The following is a 20,477-nucleotide window of genomic DNA, read 5'->3' on the forward strand; positions in this document are numbered from 1 at the left end:
GAGCAAGAATGTTGGAAATTTTATCTCTTTTTATTAACACCACTGATCCTTTTATACTTGCAGGTGATTTTAACTGTATAATAAGAGGGGAACGCCGGCTGTCAAGTTCTGTGAGTCGAAATTATGACAAAACCTCCGGGCTATTGAAAAATATTGTGAATGATTTTAATCTGTTAGATGTGTATAAGGAGTGTAACAGGGATAGCCCGGAGGAAGCCGGCGTTACCTGGAGTAACATTAATTGCAAATCAAGGATTGATTTTATTTTTTGTAATGAACAGTTACTGCCTTTTAAATGCGAAGTTTTAACTAATGTTTTATCAGATCATAGGCTTTTATATTTTAGCATAAAGCATGATCTTAATAAGTTTTACGGTAAAAAATCCTGGAAAATGAACGTTTCCCTATTGGATGATCCACAGGTTTTAACTGATTTTAGTGGGTTTTATAAAGAATGCAGACGGAAAAAAGAGCCAGATACTCCCACCAGTGTATGGTGGGAGGGTATGAAGAAAAAAATTTAAGATTTTTTTATTAAAGTTAGCAAAAACAAAGCCAAAGAAAAAAGAGCCTCTTTTAAAATTTTAAATATCCGTCTGCAAACTTTATATAAGTTCCGAGACTGTGATATTAATGTTGACAAAGAGATAGAAGATTTAAAAAAAGAAATTACGCAATTTTTAGAACGGAAGGGTAAAGAAATTATTTTCCGTTCTAGGGTGCAGTTTGTGGAGGAGAATGAAACGTGTTCAAGGTATTTTTTTTAAAAAAACACATAAGAAAAATGTAATTGAAAGTATTGAAGGCGATTTTAATGTGCAAAGTATTTTAAATAAAGTTCATGGTTTTTATACTTCCCTTTTCAGTGTGAAACCTGTGGATCAGAATTTTATGAAAGACTCATTGAAGGAGATCACCACCTTTTTAGATCCTGCTTCAAAACAGGTTTTATTACAAGACCTGTCGGAGCAGGAAATCCTTGAGACAGTCAAAAGTTTTAAAGCAGGTAAAGTACCTGGGCCGGATGGTATACCCAGTGAATTTTATGTGAAGTTTTATAGCCTTTTAAAAGATGATTTTTATAGTCTTTTTAGCGAAGTTTTTAATTCTAAGGTTTTACCCAAATCCTGGAAAAAAGGTGAGGTCTCCCTTTTATTTAAAAAAGGTGACAAAACAGATTTAAAGAACTGGAGACCAATAACCCTTTTAAATACAGATTATAAAATTATGGCAAAAATATGCGCAAATAGATTAAAAGCCATAATTGACAAAATAATTCATCCAAACCAGGTATGCGCAATTCCAGGAAGGAGTATTTGGGATAATCTTAACTTGATTAAAGACTGTATAGATGATTCAAAGTCCAGAAATAACAAATTAGCTATTTTATCAGTCGACTTTGAAAAAGCGTTCGACAGAGTCTCTCATTTTTATCTTTTTAAGGTTTTAGAAAGAATGGGTATACCAGAAGGTTTTTTACTGTCTTTAAAAGCTTTTTATAAGGACTGCTCAAGTAGAATTTTAGTCAATGGTTTTAAAACACAAGAAATATTTTTAAAGTCTGGGGTAAAACAAGGGTGTCCCTTGTCCCCACTGCTTTTTATATGTGCGTTAGAGCCTCTATTGTGCGCAATTAGACGTGATAAGCAAATCCGAGGAGTCCCCCTGCCAGGAGGGGGGGGATTAGAGGCTAAAGCAGTGGGGTACATGGATGACGTTGCGGTACTTTGCAGGGACACCCTTTCGGTTCAGAAAACTCTGAAACAAATTCAATTTTATTGTTGTGCTTCCAGTTTTAAAATAAATCTTAGCAAAAGCAGTGTTTTAAATATCGGAAGCATGGAACTAAGGGATATACCAGTTCCTGTATCTAACAGCGTAAAATTTTTAGGTATCTCCTTTAATGAGTCTAACAGTGGTTTTTATAGTTGGGACATGGTGGCACAAAAAGTCAATTAAAAGATATGTATGTGGAACATGAGAAAATTAACTATGGAAGGAAAAGTTTTAATTATAAAAATGGTTATTTTACCTATTTTATTATACTTAAGTATGGTCTTCCCCCCTCCTGTTGTGCTTTTATGGAAAATAACTAAAGCTTGTTTTACCTTCTTTTGGAGTTCCAGAATGGAAAAGCTGAGAAGAGAGATTGTGACGAAACCCAAATCCAAGGGTGGCAAGGATTTTCCTGATTTTAATAGGTTTCTCTTAATAAAAATTTTTAGTCTCTGTTTTAATGCACTTTTTAAAGATCATTATTGGTCATATTTTATACGTTTTAATACAGGTTTTTTTATGAGAAGGTTTGGTTGGTTTAACACAGTTTTATCCGTACCTTACGCTTTTAAATTACCTGTTAAATATCAAGTTTTAGAAAAAATAGTGACCGATTTTAATCTAAAAAATAAAAGTGTAAACGAACTAAAAGATAGTAAAAAACTAATAAAGGAAATAAGAGATAAAGAGAGAGTGTGTGAAGTAGGGAATTTCAGTGAAGAAATATGCACTAATACTTTTAATCTAATCAATATTTCTTACCTTTTTAACACACAGAAGGACCTGGCCTGGAGCTGCATTCACCAATGTCTTCCATGCCGGGCATTCCAATACAGAAGAGGCTACGTAAGATCGGAAATCTGCCCAAGAGAAGGATGCCAAGAAGTGGAAACCGTGCACCATCTTCTGTGGACCTGCTCCTTTGCACAAGCCTTCTGGAGAAAACTGCACCCCCTTTTAAAAAAGATCGCCGGTATAAGGACTTTTAATTACAACTTGATTTTATATGGTTTTATGGAATGCCCATCAGTTGCCCACAAAACAAAGGCATGGAAGACGGTGAATTGCGCTAACGAAGCTCTATGGAAGGCCAGGAACATTTTAATTTTTAAACAGGAGGTTTTATCAGTTGAAGATGTTTTTGGTCTCTGTCTGTGTGAACTGTATATTTATTATTTGATTGATAAGAAAACTAATGCCACCCTTGCAAGGGAATGGTTTTTAAATGATTGGAATACAACAATGTAATGTGCCACCATGTCATTTTAATTATGTATTTATAACAGTTTTCATATTTTTTTATAAGATGTAAATGGTTGTATAATTTTGTTGGTTTTTAAATAAAAAGTGTTATCCCTGTACAAGGGATTGCCAACTTAAAAAAAAAATATGTTGTTGAGCAACATTGAAAAAAATCCAGAAGAAGAAGCCCATAGACAGAAAATGTGGAATGAGATAGATAGGTTACAAAAAACTGGGGCAAATTTACCTGCCTTATTTAAATATGTCCGTAATTATACAGGGAGTGCAGAATTATTAGGCAAGTTGTATTTTTGAGGATTAATTTTATTATTGAACAACAACCATGTTCTCAATGAACCCAAAAAACTCATTAATATCAAAGCTGAATATTTTTGGAAGTAGTTTTTAGTTTGTTTTTAGTTTTAGCTATTTTAGGGGGATATCTGTGTGTGCAGGTGACTATTACTGTGCATAATTATTAGGCAACTTAACAAAAAACAAATATATACCCATTTCAATTATTTATTTTTACCAGTGAAACCAATATAACATCTCAACATTCACAAATATACATTTCTGACATTCAAAAACAAAACAAAAACAAATCAGTGACCAATATAGCCACCTTTCTTTGCAAGGACACTCAAAAGCCTGCCATCCATGGATTCTGTCAGTGTTTTGATCTGTTAACCATCAACATTGCGTGCAGCAGCAACCACAGCCTCCCAGACACTGTTCAGAGAGGTGTACTGTTTTCCCTCCTTGTAAATCTCACATTTGGTGATGGACCACAGGTTCTCAATGGGGTTCAGATCAGGTGAACAAGGAGGCCATGTCATTAGATTTTCTTCTTTTATACCCTTTCTTGCCAGCCACGCTGTGGAGTACTTGGACGCGTGTGATGGAGCATTGTCCTGCATGAAAATCATGTTTTTCTTGAAGGATGCAGACTTCTTCCTGTACCACTGCTTGAAGAAGGTGTCTTCCAGAAACTGACAGTAGGACTGGGAGTTGAGCTTGACTCCATCCTCAACCCGAAAACGCCCCACAAGCTCATCTTTGATGATACCAGCCCAAACCAGTACTCCACCTCCACCTTGCTGGCGTCTGAGTCGGACTGGAGCTCTCTGCCCTTTACCAATCCAGCCACGGGCCCATCCATCTGGCCCATCAAGACTCACTCTCATTTCATCAGTCCATAAAACCTTAGAAAAATCAGTCTTGAGATATTTCTTGGCCCTGTCTTGACGTTTCAGCTTGTGTGTCTTGTTCAGTGGTGGTCGTCTTTCAGCCTTTCTTACCTTGGCCATGTCTCTGAGTATTGCACACCTTGTGCTTTTGGGCACTCCAGTGATGTTGCAGCTCTGAAATATGGCCAAACTGGTGGCAAGTGGCATCTTGGCAGCGGCACGCTTGACTTTTCTCAGTTCATGGGCAGTTATTTTGCGCCTTGGTTTTTCCACACGCTTCTTGCGACCCTGTTGACTATTTTGAATGAAACGCTTGATTGTTCGATGATCACGCTTCAGAAACTTTGCAAATTTAAGAGTGCTGCATCCCTCTGCAAGATATCTCACTATTTTTGACTTTTCTGAGCCTGTCAAGTCCTTCTTTTGACCCATTTTGCCAAAGGAAAGGAAGTTGCCTAATAATTATGCACACCTAATATAGGGTGTTGATGTCATTAGACCACACCCCTTCTCATTACAGAGATGCACATCACCTAATATGCTTAATTGGTAGTAGGCTTTCGAGCCTATACAGCTTGGAGTAAGACAACATGCATAAAGAGGATGATGTGGTCAAAATACTCATTTGCCTAATAATTCTGCACGCAGTGCATAGGTGCGAGTAGAGAGAGGTTTATTCAACTTTATAATGTTCACCCCTATGATCGGGAAAGATTACCAGATAAGATAACAGAGAGTACAGAATTAGATAAGGATGGTATGCTACTTATGGCATGTTATGCCTGGAAAGATGGTGTAAGACCTGAATATATTTGATTTGATATGTTTTGTTTGTATGAGAAATGTCAAATATGTTTTTTATGTAAATATGTGTTTTAATAAAAATGTGTTATCCCTGGTAAGGGATTACCAACTTAAAAAAAAATATATATATATATGTTGTTGAGCAAGATCGCTTCTTGGCCTTTTGGCTAAGATCAAGTGTAGTATCGAGAGGTGCTGCCTTGGTCTTGGCCGGAGGTGCTTGGGGTACCCGGCTGCTCGGCCTGGGGGGATCGTTCGGGTTCATAGCCTGGACTTCACCCCCCTGCTGCTATTGGGCAGTCGGCCTAGTCCCCAAGCAACGGGAAGCGATCACCTCACGTCTCTTCGGAGGGGTGGAGGATTTTTGTCGAGATGGCGAACCTTCAAGGAGTCCCCGTGGAAGAAGCTGGATCAGCAATTCCGGAATTTGAAAAGGTGCCGCACACAGTGCATTTTTTCGTTTTGGATGGATACAGAGAGAGGAAGGGATTTCAGTTCGTTATGAAGGAGATTCTGTTGGACCTTGTGAAGATCCGAAAACAGGACGTGTTGGCCATAATGGACTATCCAAAAAGAGGAATCTACGATGTTGTATATCTGAACCAAGAGGTTTGTGACTTTTATGTAGAAAAGATACTTTCCTTAAGAGATGCGAGATGGGAAGGAATTAGGATAATACCTCATTTTCCTTGCCAAGAAAAATTGATAATTGTGAAGATGTATTCACCATTGGTGGATGGTGAGAACGTTTGGACTTTCTTAAAGAGTTATTGTGAATATGTTGTACCTAAAGGGAAAATTTATAATGAATTTGGCTTTTGGACGAGCAAACGGAAATTTGTGGCAAAATTTAAAGTGGATGAGAAGAATTGTCCCTGTTTGCCGAATGCAAGGTTTAAGATAGGAAAGATAAATGGGGATATTTTCTTCAAAGGAATGCCTGTTTACTGCCGTCAATGCCATAAGTATGGACATGAAGGGGGAAACTGCCCCAAAGATAGTTGTGGAATTTGTGGTGCCAGTTCACACATGCCAAAGGAGTGTCCAGGAAGGTTAAGATGCAATTTGTGCAAAAGCTCAGAACATAAATTTAAGGATTGTCCTAAGAGGAACAGTGATAAAAAGAAGAAAAAGGACGAGTCTATTGTATTGCAAGACCTATCAAGTGAAGTTATAGTAGCTTTTTTTGAGGGGGCCTCGGATAAGCCCGCAGAGAAGTCTGGGGAGTCTGAAGAGCCCTCGGATTTAGAAGAAGTGGATGAGGTAGAAGAAATAGAAGAAGAGAAAGAGAAGTCTATAGAAGATATGATGAAAAGTCGTTATGCGGTTTCAGATGGGATTCATTCAATAATTTTGGGGTTGAGAAAGGAGTATGATGAAGAGCAGATAGATAGGAGCCGGAAAAAAGTAATGAGGGAATATGAGTATGACTACAAAGGTTTTTGTAGAAAATTTAAATTGGAAGAAGGAATAATGGAGGGTATGTATAAGAGATATGCTTTGCCAACTGAAGATTATCGCTATATAAACGATACTCTTATGGCAAGTAAGAAAAAAGCAGGATATAGAGTGTAGTTAATGTGGGAAATGATAGATGGAAAGATAAGATATGTTTGTTAAATAATAATGTTTTATGTTTTTGTTATGTCAATAAGATTTATGTTATGTTTTGTCCTTTTGTTTGTTTGTAAAAAAAAAAAAAAAAAAGAGAAATAGAAATAAAAAGTAAAAAAATCCGTTGGTTTAATACAAATATGTGGCGTCTTCTGACGCTATCAACTAAAAAAAAAAAAATATGTTGGATCAAGATCAAGTGTAGTATCTGTTCTTATCAGCCCAGTGGAGCCTGGCTCCTGGACTGTAAACTCCATCCGTACAGGGCATACCCAAGGGCTTGCAGTACGGTATGGAGGAGAGCAGTGAACCACACAGCATCCCTAGCGTGTACGACATGGGTTTAAAGGTACCCAGCTAGGTGACGAAGGGCTCTGCTGGATCGAAGCCAAGGGGCTGAGTAGTTTGGAAGCCCGAAGCGCAATAGTGCCCCAGGAGTAGTGACCCTGGGGTGCCGGAACTCACTGGGGGTGGGAGCCCTCTGGGTGATGGCACATTTGCACGCACTTCTCTTTCACACTTTTTAGCACACTCACTCTTCTTGGCTTGGCTTCGGCCTTGACAAGAGAGGAATTTTTTATAATTCCGGCCGAATGACCGGGCCTTAATGGCACTCATTCACTTATTTATTTTTATGTTCACTGTGTGCACTTTTACACGTTTGTTTGTCTCAGGACTTTTCAGGGTTGCGGCGCCCTTACGGGTACCCCCTCCTTGAGGTCTAGGGGGGGTGTGTGTGGCCATATTGGTTCCTCACCCCCCTGCCAAACCCCTTGGGCTCTCCCTCCGGGGAGAGTCCAGACCTTGTTGAAGCTCCTGGCTGATGCCCTGGGTGGCAGCCCAGGCGAAAGCCGGGAGCATAGATTGGCGTACCCTTGGCTTCGTCTGAGGGTTGCCTTTTGTCTCAGTCCCTTGCAGGAGCTTAACGGCCCCGGAGGGATTGGGAATGGTTTGTGGGGGGCTCTTCTCTTCGGAGAGGGCCTGCGATAGACCGCGACCTGAGCACGATTTTTGTGTAGCACGCTGCACGATTTTGATGCACGGGTGAGAAAGCACGCTCTTCGGGCTTCGAAATAGAAAAGAAAAAGAAAAAATAAATATGTTGTTGAGCAAGGTGTAAGCTTTGTAGGATGTAATATTCTTGTCTCTCTTTCAGACTGATGTTCTAGCCCTAAAAAGGGCTTTTTGGGGTGCTGTCCTTACAGCAGAGATCAGAAGAGTCTTTCAGGACTGTAGTGGACACTGAATACACTAGCCTAGCTATCGATTTCCCTATTAAATCAGCAGCCGCTACACTGTCCCTCCTCTCACTAAGAATGCAGCTTCCGAATGAATCTAAAATGGATGCTGTCCAGGAGGTGGGAGGGTCTGGGAGGGAGGGTCTGATGCTGATTGGCTGGAATGTGTCTGCTGACTGTGAGGTACAGGGTCAAAGTTTACTCAATGATGATAAATAGGGGGCGGACCGAACATCGCATATGTTCGCCCGCCTCGGCGAACGCGAACAAGCTCTAATTAGGGGCATAATGGTGGACTTATACAAAAATATACAAATTCAGAATAGATTTGCAGTTTTAGAAGAAGAGAAAATTAACATTTTCCCCACCAAAGAACACCTCAGCCAGGATTAATCAGCTTTGTATGACCCAGAAGAAGGGGCATGTTAAGTTACCTAGAGAAGAGCAACATTTTCAAAAATTCAATTCAGCTGCTTTTGGCAAATAAAAAAAAATAAAAAATGATTAGATGGGAATTTATTTGTGATGAAACATGTTAAAAATCTGCTTTTTCTCAGCTGCAGGAAGCCTATACATCATTGTGCATTTCAGACACATGCATAGCTAGTCCGCTGTGGTAGTGAAACAGTTACTTTGCATCAGTATGACAGGCAGCTGCCAAGTGTCACTCTTAGAATCATTCATACTTCACTTATTTGGTCAGTTATGGGGCCAACACTGGCCAAATAACTAAAGTGTGAACTCAGTCTTACAGGTCAATGTTAGTCATGACTAGAGTTGAGCGAACACCTGGATGTTCGGGTTCGAGAAGTTCGGCCGAACTTCCCGGAAATGTTCGGGTTCGGGATCCGAACCCGACCCGAACTTCGTCCCGAACCCGAACCCCATTGAAGTCAATGGGGACCCGAACTTTTCGGCACTAAAAAGGCTGTAAAACAGCCCAGGAAAGGGCTAGAGGGCTGCAAAAGGCAGCAAAATGGAGTTAAATCCCCTGCAAACAAATGTGGATAGGGAAATGAATTAAAATAAAAATAAAATAAATAAAAATTAACCAATATCAATTGGAGAGAGGTCCTATAGCAGAGAATCTGGCTTCATGTCAGCAGAGAATCAGTCTTCATGTCATAGCAGAGAATCAGGCTTCACGTCACCCACCACTGTAACAGTCCATTGTCAGATATTTAGGCCCTGGCACCCAGGCAGAGGAGAGAGGTCCCATAACATAGAATCTGGCTTCATGTCAGCAGAGAATCAGTCTTCATGTCATAGCAGAGAATCAGGCTTCACGTCACCCATCACTGGAACAGTCCATTGTCATATATTTAGGCCCCAGCACCCAGGCAGAGGAGAGAGGTCCCATAACATAGAATCTGGCTTCATGTCAGCAGAGAATCAGTCTTCATGTCATAGCAGAGAATCAGGCTTCACGTCACCCAACACTGGAACAGTCCATTGTCATATATTTAGGCCCGGGCACCCAGGCAGAGGAGAGAGGTCCCATAACATAGAATCTGGCTTCATGTCAGCAGAGAATCAGTCTTCATGTCATAGCAGAGAATCAGGCTTCACGTCACCCAACACTGGAACAGTCCATTGTCAGATATTTAGGCCCCGGCACCCAGGCAGAGGAGAGAGGTCCCATAACATAGAATCTGGCTTCATGTCAGCAGAGAATCAGTCTTCATGTCATAGCAGATAATCAGGCTTCACGTCACCCAACACTGGAACAGTCCATTGTCAGATATTTAGGCCCCGGCACCCAGGCAGAGGAGAGAGGTCCCATAACATAGAATCTGGCTTCATGTCAGCAGAGAATCAGTCTTCATGTCATAGCAGAGAATCAGGCTTCACGTCACCCAACACTGGAACAGTCCATTGTCATATATTTAGGCCCCGGCACCCAGGCAGAGGAGAGAGGTCCCATAAAAGAGATTCAGGCTTCATGTCAGCAGAGAATCAGTCTTCATGTCATAGCAGAGAATCAGGCTTCACGTCACCCACCACTGTAACAGTCCATTGTCAGATATTTAGGCCCAGGCACCCAGGCAGAGGAGAGAGGTCCCATAACATAGAATCTGGCTACATGTCAGCAGAGAATCAATCTTCATGTCATAGCAGAGAATCAGGCTTCACGTCACCCACCACTGGAACAGTCCATTGTCAGATATTTAGGCCCAGGCACCCAGGCACAGGAGAGAGGTCCCATAGCAGAGAATCTGGCTTCATGTCAGCAGAGAATCAGTCTTCATGTCATAGCAGAGAATCAGGCTTCACGTCACCCACCACTGGAACAGTCCATTGTCAGATATTTAGGCCCAGGCACCCAGGCAGAGGAGAGAGGTCCCATAACAGAGATTCAGGCTTCATGTCAGCAGAGAATCAGTCTGCATGTCATAGCAGAGAATCATGCTTCACGTCACCCAACATTGGAACAGTCCATTGTCATATAATTTAGTCCCCGGCACCCAGACAGAGGAGAGAGGTCCCATAACAGAGATTCAGGCTTCATGTCAGCGACTCAGCAGAGAATCAGTCTTCATGTTATAGCAGAGAATCAGGCTTCATGTCACCCACCACTGGAACAGGCCACTGTCAGATATTTTTAGGCCCCGGCACCCAGACAGAGGAGAGGTTCATTCAACTTTGGGTTTCCCCGCAATATAATGGTAAAATGAAAATAAAAATAGGATTGAATGAGGAAGTGCCCTGGAGTACAATAATATATGGTTAAGGGGAGGTAGTTAATGTCTAATATGCACAAGGGATGGACAGGTCCTGTGGGATCAATGCCTGGTTCATTTTTATGAACGTCAGCTTGTCCACATTGGCTGTAGACAGGCGGCTGCGTTTGTCTGTAATGACGCCCCCTGCCGTGCTGAATACACGTTCAGACAAAACGCTGGCCGCCGGGCAGGCCAGCACCTCCAAGGCATAAAAGGCTAGCTCTGGCCACGTGGACAATTTGGAGACCCAGAAGTTGAATGGGGCCGAACCATCAGTCAGTACGTGGAGGGGTGTGCACAGGTACTGTTCCACCATGTTAGTGAAATGTTGCCTCCTGCTAACACGTTCCGTATCAGGTGGTGGTGCAGTTAGCTGTGGCGTGGTGACAAAACTTTTCCACATCTCTGCCATGCTAACAGCTTGCCCCTGATGTAGGATATAGCCAAAAAATAACCACACTATTGATGGTTAAAAGGACTTGGTGGCAGCTTGCCCCTGATGTAGGATATAGCCAAAAAATAACTACACTATTGATGGTTAAATGGACTTGGTGGCAGCTTGCCCCTGATGTAGGATATAGCAAAAAAATAACCACACTATTGATGGTTAAATGGACTTGGTGGCAGCTTGCCCCTGATGTAGGATATAGCCAAAAAATAACCACACTATTGATGGTTAAATGGACTTGGTGGCAGCTTGCCCCTGATGTAGGATATAGCCAAAAAATAACCACACTATTGATGGTTAAATGGACTTGGTGGCAGCTTGCCCCTGATGTAGGATATAGCCAAAAAATAACCACACTATTGATGGTTAAATGGACTTGGTGGCAGCTTGCCCCTGATGTAGGATATAGCAAAAAAATAACCACACTATTGATGGTTAAATGGACTTGGTGGCAGCTTGCCCCTGATGTAGGATATAGCCAAAAAATAACCACACTATTGATGGTTAAATGGACTTGGTGGCAGCTTGCCCCTGATGTAGGATATAGCAAAAAAATAACCACACTATTGATGGTTAAATGGACTTGGTGGCAGCTTGTGCTGGCGCACCACAAGCCACAAAATGGCCGCCGATCACCCCAGAAAAAAGTGACTGAAAAACGCTCTGGGCAGCCTAAAAACACTGAGCAATTGAATAGCAGCAGTTCAATGATCCACAGCTGCAGATCGATCACTGACTTAAGTGTTTTGGAGGAGTTAATCACTGCCTAATCTCGCCCTAACGTCGCAGCTGCAACCTCTCCCTACACTTGTAACAGCAGAGTGATGTGCAGCGCTACGTGACCCAAGCTTATATAGAGGCTGGGTCACATGCTGCACTGGCCAATCACAGCCATGCCAATAGTAGGCATGGCTGTGATGGCCTCTTGGGGCAAGTAGTATGACGCTTGTTGATTGGCTGCTTTGCGCCGAACAGAAAGCGGCGAACACCGAACCCGAACCCGGACTTTTAGGAAAATGATCGGGTTCGGGTCCGTGTCACGGACACCCCAAAATTCGGAACGAACCCGAACTATACAGTTCGGGTTCGCTCATCCCTAGTCATGACCGATATCAATGTCAGTAACTAAATATGTGTGTCACTGAACAAATCACCAAAAGTAATGCACACATATCATGTAAATTCAATCTTTATTGTTTAAAAAGCAAAAATAAATACATATTGAAGCAATAATACATATAGTGGTAGCAGTGCAGGACAGTACTGCGACAAGTATACGCCCACCATCCCTCCAATGACAATAACTCCTATAATTCGTTATGCCCAGTCAAGTAAGAGGTTATAAGCCACAATCTTAGTGCAAATATTGCGTAACAGTCACATATAAAAATAAATGGCTCAAATATCCCATACCTTGACCTCATGTCACATCATATTACCATGCTCATTTGATACCAGTAATTATCACCTAAGCATAGAGTCTCCGCAAGGCAAGGCATACTCTAAATGTATACAGCCAGCACCTAATTTGGACCCTGTGTACAAGATCCTACATGCAACATAGCAAATGAAAAATGATAAACATGAGACAAGCAAGTACTGACCCAGAGTAGAGGAGGAATGGTGGCACAAACCCGACGTGTGTTTCGCCTCGCTTCTTCTTCAGGCCAAAAAAAGAGAAGTGGATCCAAAACACAGATGACACGTGATTGGAATATTTAAATAAAGTAAAATAAAGGCGAAACAGGGACACTAGTCGCCCCATCACAGAGGGTGGCAACTTCAGAATAGTGGCTGAAGCAGGTGGCCAGAATAAACTGGTCTTTTTTCACATTGGTGTGGTGTGGCACCCAGAATGATCAATGCCTGATTCATCTTTACAAAGGTTAGTTTCTTTGGGGTAACTATTCCCCGCTGCACTAAACACCCGCTCTGATGCCGCCCTACTGGCAGGGCAGGAAAGCTTGTCCAGGGCAAACTCGACCAGCTGCGGCCACAAATAAAGTTTGGCTGCCCAGTAGTCCAGAGGATCTTAGATGTGGGGTGGCAGGGTGCAGGCCAGTTATGCCACCACCTGCTGATTCAGGTTCTACTCTATGTCTTGCTGCTGCTGGTGGGTGGTTTCTTCAGAAGGCGGGTGAAGAAAGGAGCTCATTAGAGACTCCAGACTTAAGTTGCTGCTGATGGAGCCGGTGCTGCTCCTGCCCCCCACCCCCGGTCAGACCTTTGTGATGATTGGCGATGGCGCACATAGGCAGTGGCCAACTGACTACAAAGGATGTCTCAATAGAAGCTGAGTTAATCCTCCCTCTCAGCAGGTGGAAAAAGGCCCCCATTTTGGAGCTGTAATGAGTGTCTAACATGATAGAGAGCCAATAATCATCCTTCTGCCGAATGGTGATATTACGGCTGTCACTATGCAAGCAACTCCACATAAATCTGGCCATTTGCACAAGGGACTCGGAGGGACTTCCTGCCTCCATCTCCACTGCATACTGCCACGATATGTCAGGGTCACCTGCTTGACCTTCCTCATCGCACTCCAGCATCTCATGCTCCTTCTGCTCCTCTGCTGTCACTTGTGCAGATAAACCATCGATTTCTGTATACATTGCTTTAGCGTTAATGCCCTCCTACTCCTCCACCAGTTCAGCCCTCACAGGGCTTAGGTGGCCATGCTATGTAGGAGCCACGTCTCCTATTCACTGGCCAGCAATATTTATCAGCATCTGCTCCAGTAAACGAAGGAGTGAAATAATGTAGTTCACCCCATAGTCCTGGTGACTGACAAATCAATTGGCCTCTTCAAGGAGCCTTCAGGAACCGCTTTACAAAGACACGTGCCATGCAGGGTGCATGGTTCAACCCTCCTTGATTCATTGCCGACACAATGTTCTTCCGGTTATTGGCGACCATGGTTCCGATCTTCAGTTGGCGAGGAGATAGCCAGGATTCAATTTCCTCTTGAAGGATGCGGAACATTTCCTCCCCGCAAAAACTCCGTTTGACCAGGCAAACCAGGTGCAGAACAGCATGTGCTCTGCATAGGTGGTATGCTGAAGGAGCACTCCGCATTGTTCCTGCAGAGGAGGCAGAAGAGGACATTGGCATAGGACTCACAGCTTAAGAACGCTGAGGCGGCAATGTCGTGACATGGCCAAGTTGCCGGTGTGGCTGGGCAGGAACCACATTTACCCAGTGGGCCGTAAAGTACATATATTGTTCTTGACCGTTACAGCAGCACATGACGGTGCTGTCTTGAACTTTAGCAGACACCAACAGGCTAAAGGACTGGCCCATCCTCTGTTCAACATACATGTGCAGGGCTGATGCAGCATTTTTGGAGAAGTAATAGCGGCTTGGGACTATCCACCTTGGCTCTGCACAAGCCATCAGTTTTCTGAAAGTTGTAGAGTCAACCACATGGAAAGGAAGGGACTGTATTACCAGCAATTTGGACAGGAGTACGTTCAGCTTCTGCGCAATTGGATGAGTGCACTCATACTGTTGTCTTTTGCAGTAGTATTAGGCTGCAATTTCACCTCAATTAAACAATCAAGGATGAATGGAATTATTTATGTAAAATAACAATGTAAACCCCCCCCCTCTCCAAAATCTGTAGTATCAGGCTGCAATTTAACCCCAGAATCAAGGATGAATGGATATACTTATGTATAAATGAACGTGAACACCCCAAATACAGTAGTATTAGGTCGAAATTTCATCCCAATTACACAATGAAGGATGAATGGAATTATTTATGTAAAAAAACTATGTGAACCCCCCAAAATATGTAGTATCAGGCCACAATTTCACCACAGAATAAAGAAATAAATGGATTTACTTATGACTAAAAGAACGTGAACACACCAAAAAACATTAGTATCAGGTGCAATTTCACCCCAATTAGACATGAAATAATGGATTTACTTAAGCAAAAAGATTGTGAAGTCCCCAAAATCAGTAGTATCAGACCGCAATTTTACCCCTATAACTGAATCAAGGATTAATGGAATTAGTTATGTATAAAAATTTCACAGAACCTAAAATCAGTAGTATTAGATCACTTTTTAACCCCAATTACTGCAGCAATATTTAATAGAAAAGTTTTTCTATTAGCCAAGCTTTACACTGTTTATTCGGCTCCTGTACTCTCCCAATAGTGTGGATAAAGTCTCACTATTATATCCCTACACTATCATTAAGCTGTCCCTGAACTGCTCAAAAGTAATATTTTGTAAATAAAGTATTTCCTAATCACTGTCCCTAGTGCCTGAAACGTCTCTCCCTGCAGTAAGTTCACTGGAAAATGGCAGAGACCGCTTATACAAGTAGAGCCCCCCCCCCCCGCCTGACAGAGTGGAGTGGGTGTCAGCAGTAAGTTTGTGTTGACATCTGATTATTTTGCCCTTTCTCTGATCCGTCAGAACAATAACCCCCCAAAAACGGATCCTGTCTGTTGAGCATCTGTCTTCACTCAGTCAGCATTTGGTCAGTAATCCATCAGTATTGCTAAAGCCAAAAATTAACAGGAGTGGATCAAAAACAGAGATGACATGTGGTAGCTTTTGGCTACCAAATCATAATCCAATTCTGATGCAAAATAGGGACCATGTCATACAGGCCTTACAGCTAGGGATGAGCGAACCCGAACTGTATAGTTCGGGTTCGTACAGAATTTTGGGGTGTCCGTGACACGGACCCGAACCCGAACATTTTCATAAAAGTCCGGGTTCGAGTTCGGTGTTCGGCGCTTTATTGGCACTTTTTGAAAGGCTGCAAAGCAGCCAATCAACAAGCGTCATACTACTTGCCCCAAGAGGCCATCACAGCCATGCCTACTATTGGCATGGCTGTGATTGGCCAGTGCAGCATGTGACCCAGCCTCTATATAAGCTTGGGTCACGTAGCGCTGCACGTCACTCTGCTGATACAAGGTTAGGGAGAGGTTGCAGCTGCGACGTTAGGGCGAGATTAGGCAGATTAACTCCTCCAAAAGACTTCATTCAGTGATCGATCTACAGCTGTGGATCATTGAACTGCTGCTATTCAATTGCTCAGTGTTTTTAGGCTGCCCAGAGCGTTTTTCAGTCACTTTTTTCTGGGGTGATCGGCGGCCATTTCGTGGCATGTGGTGCGCCAGCACAAGCTGCCACCAAGTACATTTAACCATCAATAGTGTGGTTATTTTTTGATATATCCTACATCAGGGTCAAGTTTTCATCAAGTGCATTTAACCATCAATAGTGTGGTTATTTTTTGGCCATATACTACATCAGGGGCAAGCTGAGCCTGTCACCCAAGTGCATTTAACCATCAATAGTGTGGTTATTTTTTGCTATATCCTACATCAGGGTCAAGCTTTCATCAAGTGCATTTAACCATCAATAGTGTGGTTATTTTTTGGCCATATACTACATCAGGGGCAAGCTGAGCCTGTCCCCCAAGTGCATTTAACCATCAATAGTGTGGTTATTTTTTGCTATATCCTACATCAGGGTCAAGTTTTCATCAAGTGCATTTAACCATCAATAGTGTGGTTATTTTTTGGCCATATACTACATCAGGGGCAAGTTGAGCCTGTCACTAAGTGCATTTAACCATCAATAGTGTGGTTATTTTTTGCTATATCCTACATCAGGGTCAAGCTTTCATCAAGTGCATTTAACCATCAATAGTGTGGTTATTTTTTGGCCATATACTACATCAGGGGCAAGTTGAGCCTGTCACAAAGTGCATTTAACCATCAATAGTGTGGTTATTTTTTGGCCATATACTACATCAGGGGCAAGTTGAGCCTATCACCCAGCGCCTAAAAAATAGGACTCACATTTATATTCATCCAAATCTGTCATTACTGCTTTAGCTGGTCAAGTTATTTAGTGTCCGTCAAAGCACAGTTTTTGTTCTGGGTTGAAAAACAATTCACAATTTTGCAATTCTCAAAATTAGTGGTTTCTGCTGTATCAGGCCTACTTTAAATCTATCCCTAAAAGGGTAGATTAGATTCAAGGTGCTGATAGGGTAATTCTCAAGAACTTCACACACACGCTACAATGCAGATCCAAGTCTAATTCTGTGATTAAACGTATACCTGTCACCCAGCGCCTAAAAAATAGGCCTCACATTTATATTCATCCAAATCTGTCATTACTGTTTTAGCTGGTCAAGTTATTTTTAGTGTCCGTCAAAGCATAGTTTTTGTTCTGGGTTGAAAAACAATTCCCAATTTTGCAATTCTCAAAATTAGTGGTTTCTGTTGTATCAGGCCTACTCTAAATCTATCCCTAAAAGGGTATATTAGATTCAAGGTGCTGATAGGGTAATTCTCAAGAACTTCACACACACGCTACAGTGCAGATCCAAGTCTAATTCTGTCCGTAAACGTATACCTGTCACCCAGCGCCTAAAAAATAGGCCTCACATTTATATTCATCCAAATCTGTCATTACTGTTTTAGCTGGTCAAGTTATTTAGTGTCCGTCAAAGCACGTTTTTGTTCTGGGTTGAAATACAATTCCCAATTTTGCAATTCTCAAAATTAGTGGTTTCTGCTGTATCAGGCCTACTTTAAATCTATAGGCCTCACATTTATATTCATCCAAATCTAGCACGGCAGGGGGCGTCATTACAGACAAACGCAGCCGCCTGTCTACAGCCAATGTGGATAAGCTGACGTTCATAAAAATGAACCAGGCATGGATCCCACAGGACCTGTCCACCCCTTGTGCATATTAGACATTAACTACCTCCCCTTAACAATATATTATTGTACTCCAGGGCACTTCCTCATTCAATCCTATTTTTATTTTCATTTTACCATTATATTGCGGGGCAACCCAAAGTTGAATGAACCTCTCCTCTGTCTGGGTGACGGGGCCTAAAAATATCTGACAGTGGCCTGTTCCAGTGGTGGGTGACATGAAGCCTGATTCTCTGCTATGATATGAAGACTGATTCTCTGCTGACATGAAGCCTGAATCTCTGTTATGGGACCTCTCTCCTCTGTCTGGGTGCCGGGGCCTAAAAATATCTGACAGTGGCCTGTTCCAGTGGTGGGTGACATGAAGCCTGATTCTCTGCTATGACATGAAGACTGATTCTCTGCTGACATGAAGCCTGAATCTCTGTTATGGGACCTCTCTCCTCTGCCTGGGTGCCTGGGCCTAAATATGTGACAGTGACCTGTTCCAGTGGTGGGTGACGTGAAGCCTGATTCTCTGCTATGACATGAAGACTGATTCTCTGCTGACATGAAGCCTGAATCTCTGTTATGGGACCTCTCTCCTCTGCCTGGGTGCCTGGGCCTAAATATGTGACAATGGACTGTTCCAGTGGTGGGTGACGTGAAGCCTGATTCTCTGCTATGACATGAAGACTGATTCTCTGCTGACATGAAGCCTGAATCTCTGTTATGGGACCTCTCTCCTCTGTCTGGGTGCCGGGGCCTAAAAATATCTGACAGTGGCCTGTTCCAGTGGTGGGTGATGTGAAGCCTGATTCTCTGCTATGACATGAAGACTGATTCTCTGCTGACATGAAGCCTGAATCTCTGTTATGGGACCTCTCTCCTCTGCCTGGGTGCCTGGGCCTAAATATGTGACAATGGACTCGTCCAGTGGTGGGTGACGTGAAGCCTGATTCTCTGCTATGACATAAAGACTGATTCTCTGCTGACATGAAGCCTGAATCTCTGTTATGGGACCTCTCTCCTCTGCCTGGGTGCCTGGGCCTAAATATGTGACAATGGACTGTTCCAGTGGTAGGTGACGTGAAGCCTGATTCTCTGCTATGACATGAAGACTGATTCTCTGCTGACATGAAGCCTGAATCTCTGTTATGGGACCTCTCTCCTCTGTCTGGGTGCCGGGGCCTAAAAATATCTGACAGTGGCCTATTCCAGTGGTGGGTGACGTGAAGCCAGATTCTCTGCTATGGCATAAAGACTGATTCTCTGCTGACGTGAAGCCAGATTCTCTGCTATGGGACCTCTCTCCAATTGATATTGGTTAATTTTTATTTATTTTATTTTTATTTTTATTCATTTCCCTATCCACATTTGTTTGCAGGGGATTTACCTACATGTTGCTGCCTTTTGCAGCCCTCTAGCTCTTTCCTGGGCTGTTTCACAGCCTTTTTAGTGCCGAAAAGTTCGGGTCCCCATTGACTTCAATGGGGTTCGGGTTCGGGACGAAGTTCGGGTCGGGTTCGGATCCCGAACACGAACATTTCCGGGAAGTTCGGCCGAACTTCTCGAACCCGAACATCCAGGTGTTCGCTCAACTCTACTTACAGCTGCTACATAGACAGGATCCATTGTGCGTCTCATTTTTCCTTCCTTCTGACAGATCAGAAAAAGGGTAAAATAAATGATGATGTCAACCAGGCCAAAAAGGCAAAATAGTGGCCCAGTCATGGAGTGAGAAGCATGAGAAGTCAACAGAGTGTCCCAGTGACAGAGTGGTTATGTAGCAGCAGCATAAGGAGACCACAGAGTGTCCCAATGACATGGTGGTGAGGTGGCAGCAGCATGAGAAGTCCACAGAGTCGCTCAGTGACATAGTGGTGAGGTGGCAGCAGCATGAGACCACAGAGTGACCCAGTGATATAGTGGTGAGGTGGCAGAAGCGTGAGGAGACCACAGAGTAGTGAGGTGGCATCAGCATGAGGAGACCACAGAGTGGCCCAGTGACATAGTGGTGAGGTGGCGGCAGTACCAGTACCAGCTGAAGATGGTGGGTGACAGTAGGAGCACCTGGCAGCAGGTGTGGCAGTATCAGAATAGTAGCTGAAGCAGGTAGCCAGAAAAATCAGGTCTCTTTTGTCAAAGTGTATGTTTGGCACCATGGATGATCTAGTCTGATGCATCAGGCACTGGTGTTTGAAAATCCTGGCTGATCCATGCCTGATACATCTTCATAAAGGTCAGTTTCTCCACATTTTGTGTGGACAGGTGAGTTCTCCTTGGGGTAACTATGGCCCCTGCTGCACTCAACACCCGCTCTGATGCCACACTGCTGGCCGGGCAGGAAAGCTTGTCCAGGGCAAACTCGGCCAGTTGCAGCCACAAATCGAGTTTGGCTGCCAAGTAGTCCAGAGGATCTTCGATGTGGGGTGGCAGGGTGCACTCCAAGTATGCCACAACCTGCTGGTTCAAGTTCTGCTCTATGTCTAGCTGCTTCTGGTGATTAGTTTCTTCAGTAGGCGGGTAAAGAAAACTGCTCATCAGTGACACTACACTTAAGTTGCTGATGATGGAGCTAGTACTGCTCCTGCCCCCCCAACCCCCCAGCAGCCATGGCAGTGGAACGTGAGCGCAGAGGCCCCCACCCCCGGTCAGTCCTGAGTGAGAATGGGCGATGGCGCACATGGGCAGCTGCCAACTAAATACATAGGATGTCTCGATAGTGGTTCAGTTTTTCCTCCCTCTGAGCAGGTGTAA

The 20,477-nt window shown here is 43.2% G+C and overlaps 1 pseudogene; it reads left to right on the forward strand.

Moving 5' to 3' along the window:
• The first annotated feature begins 5,159 nt into the window (after positions 1–5,159).
• Positions 5,160–5,303, forward strand: LOC120996723 (annotated as a pseudogene).
• The last annotated feature ends 15,174 nt before the right edge of the window (positions 5,304–20,477 follow it).

Source organism: Bufo bufo, chromosome 3 (assembly GCF_905171765.1).
Source record: "Bufo bufo chromosome 3, aBufBuf1.1, whole genome shotgun sequence".
NCBI classification, from domain to species: Eukaryota; Metazoa; Chordata; class Amphibia; order Anura; family Bufonidae; genus Bufo; species Bufo bufo.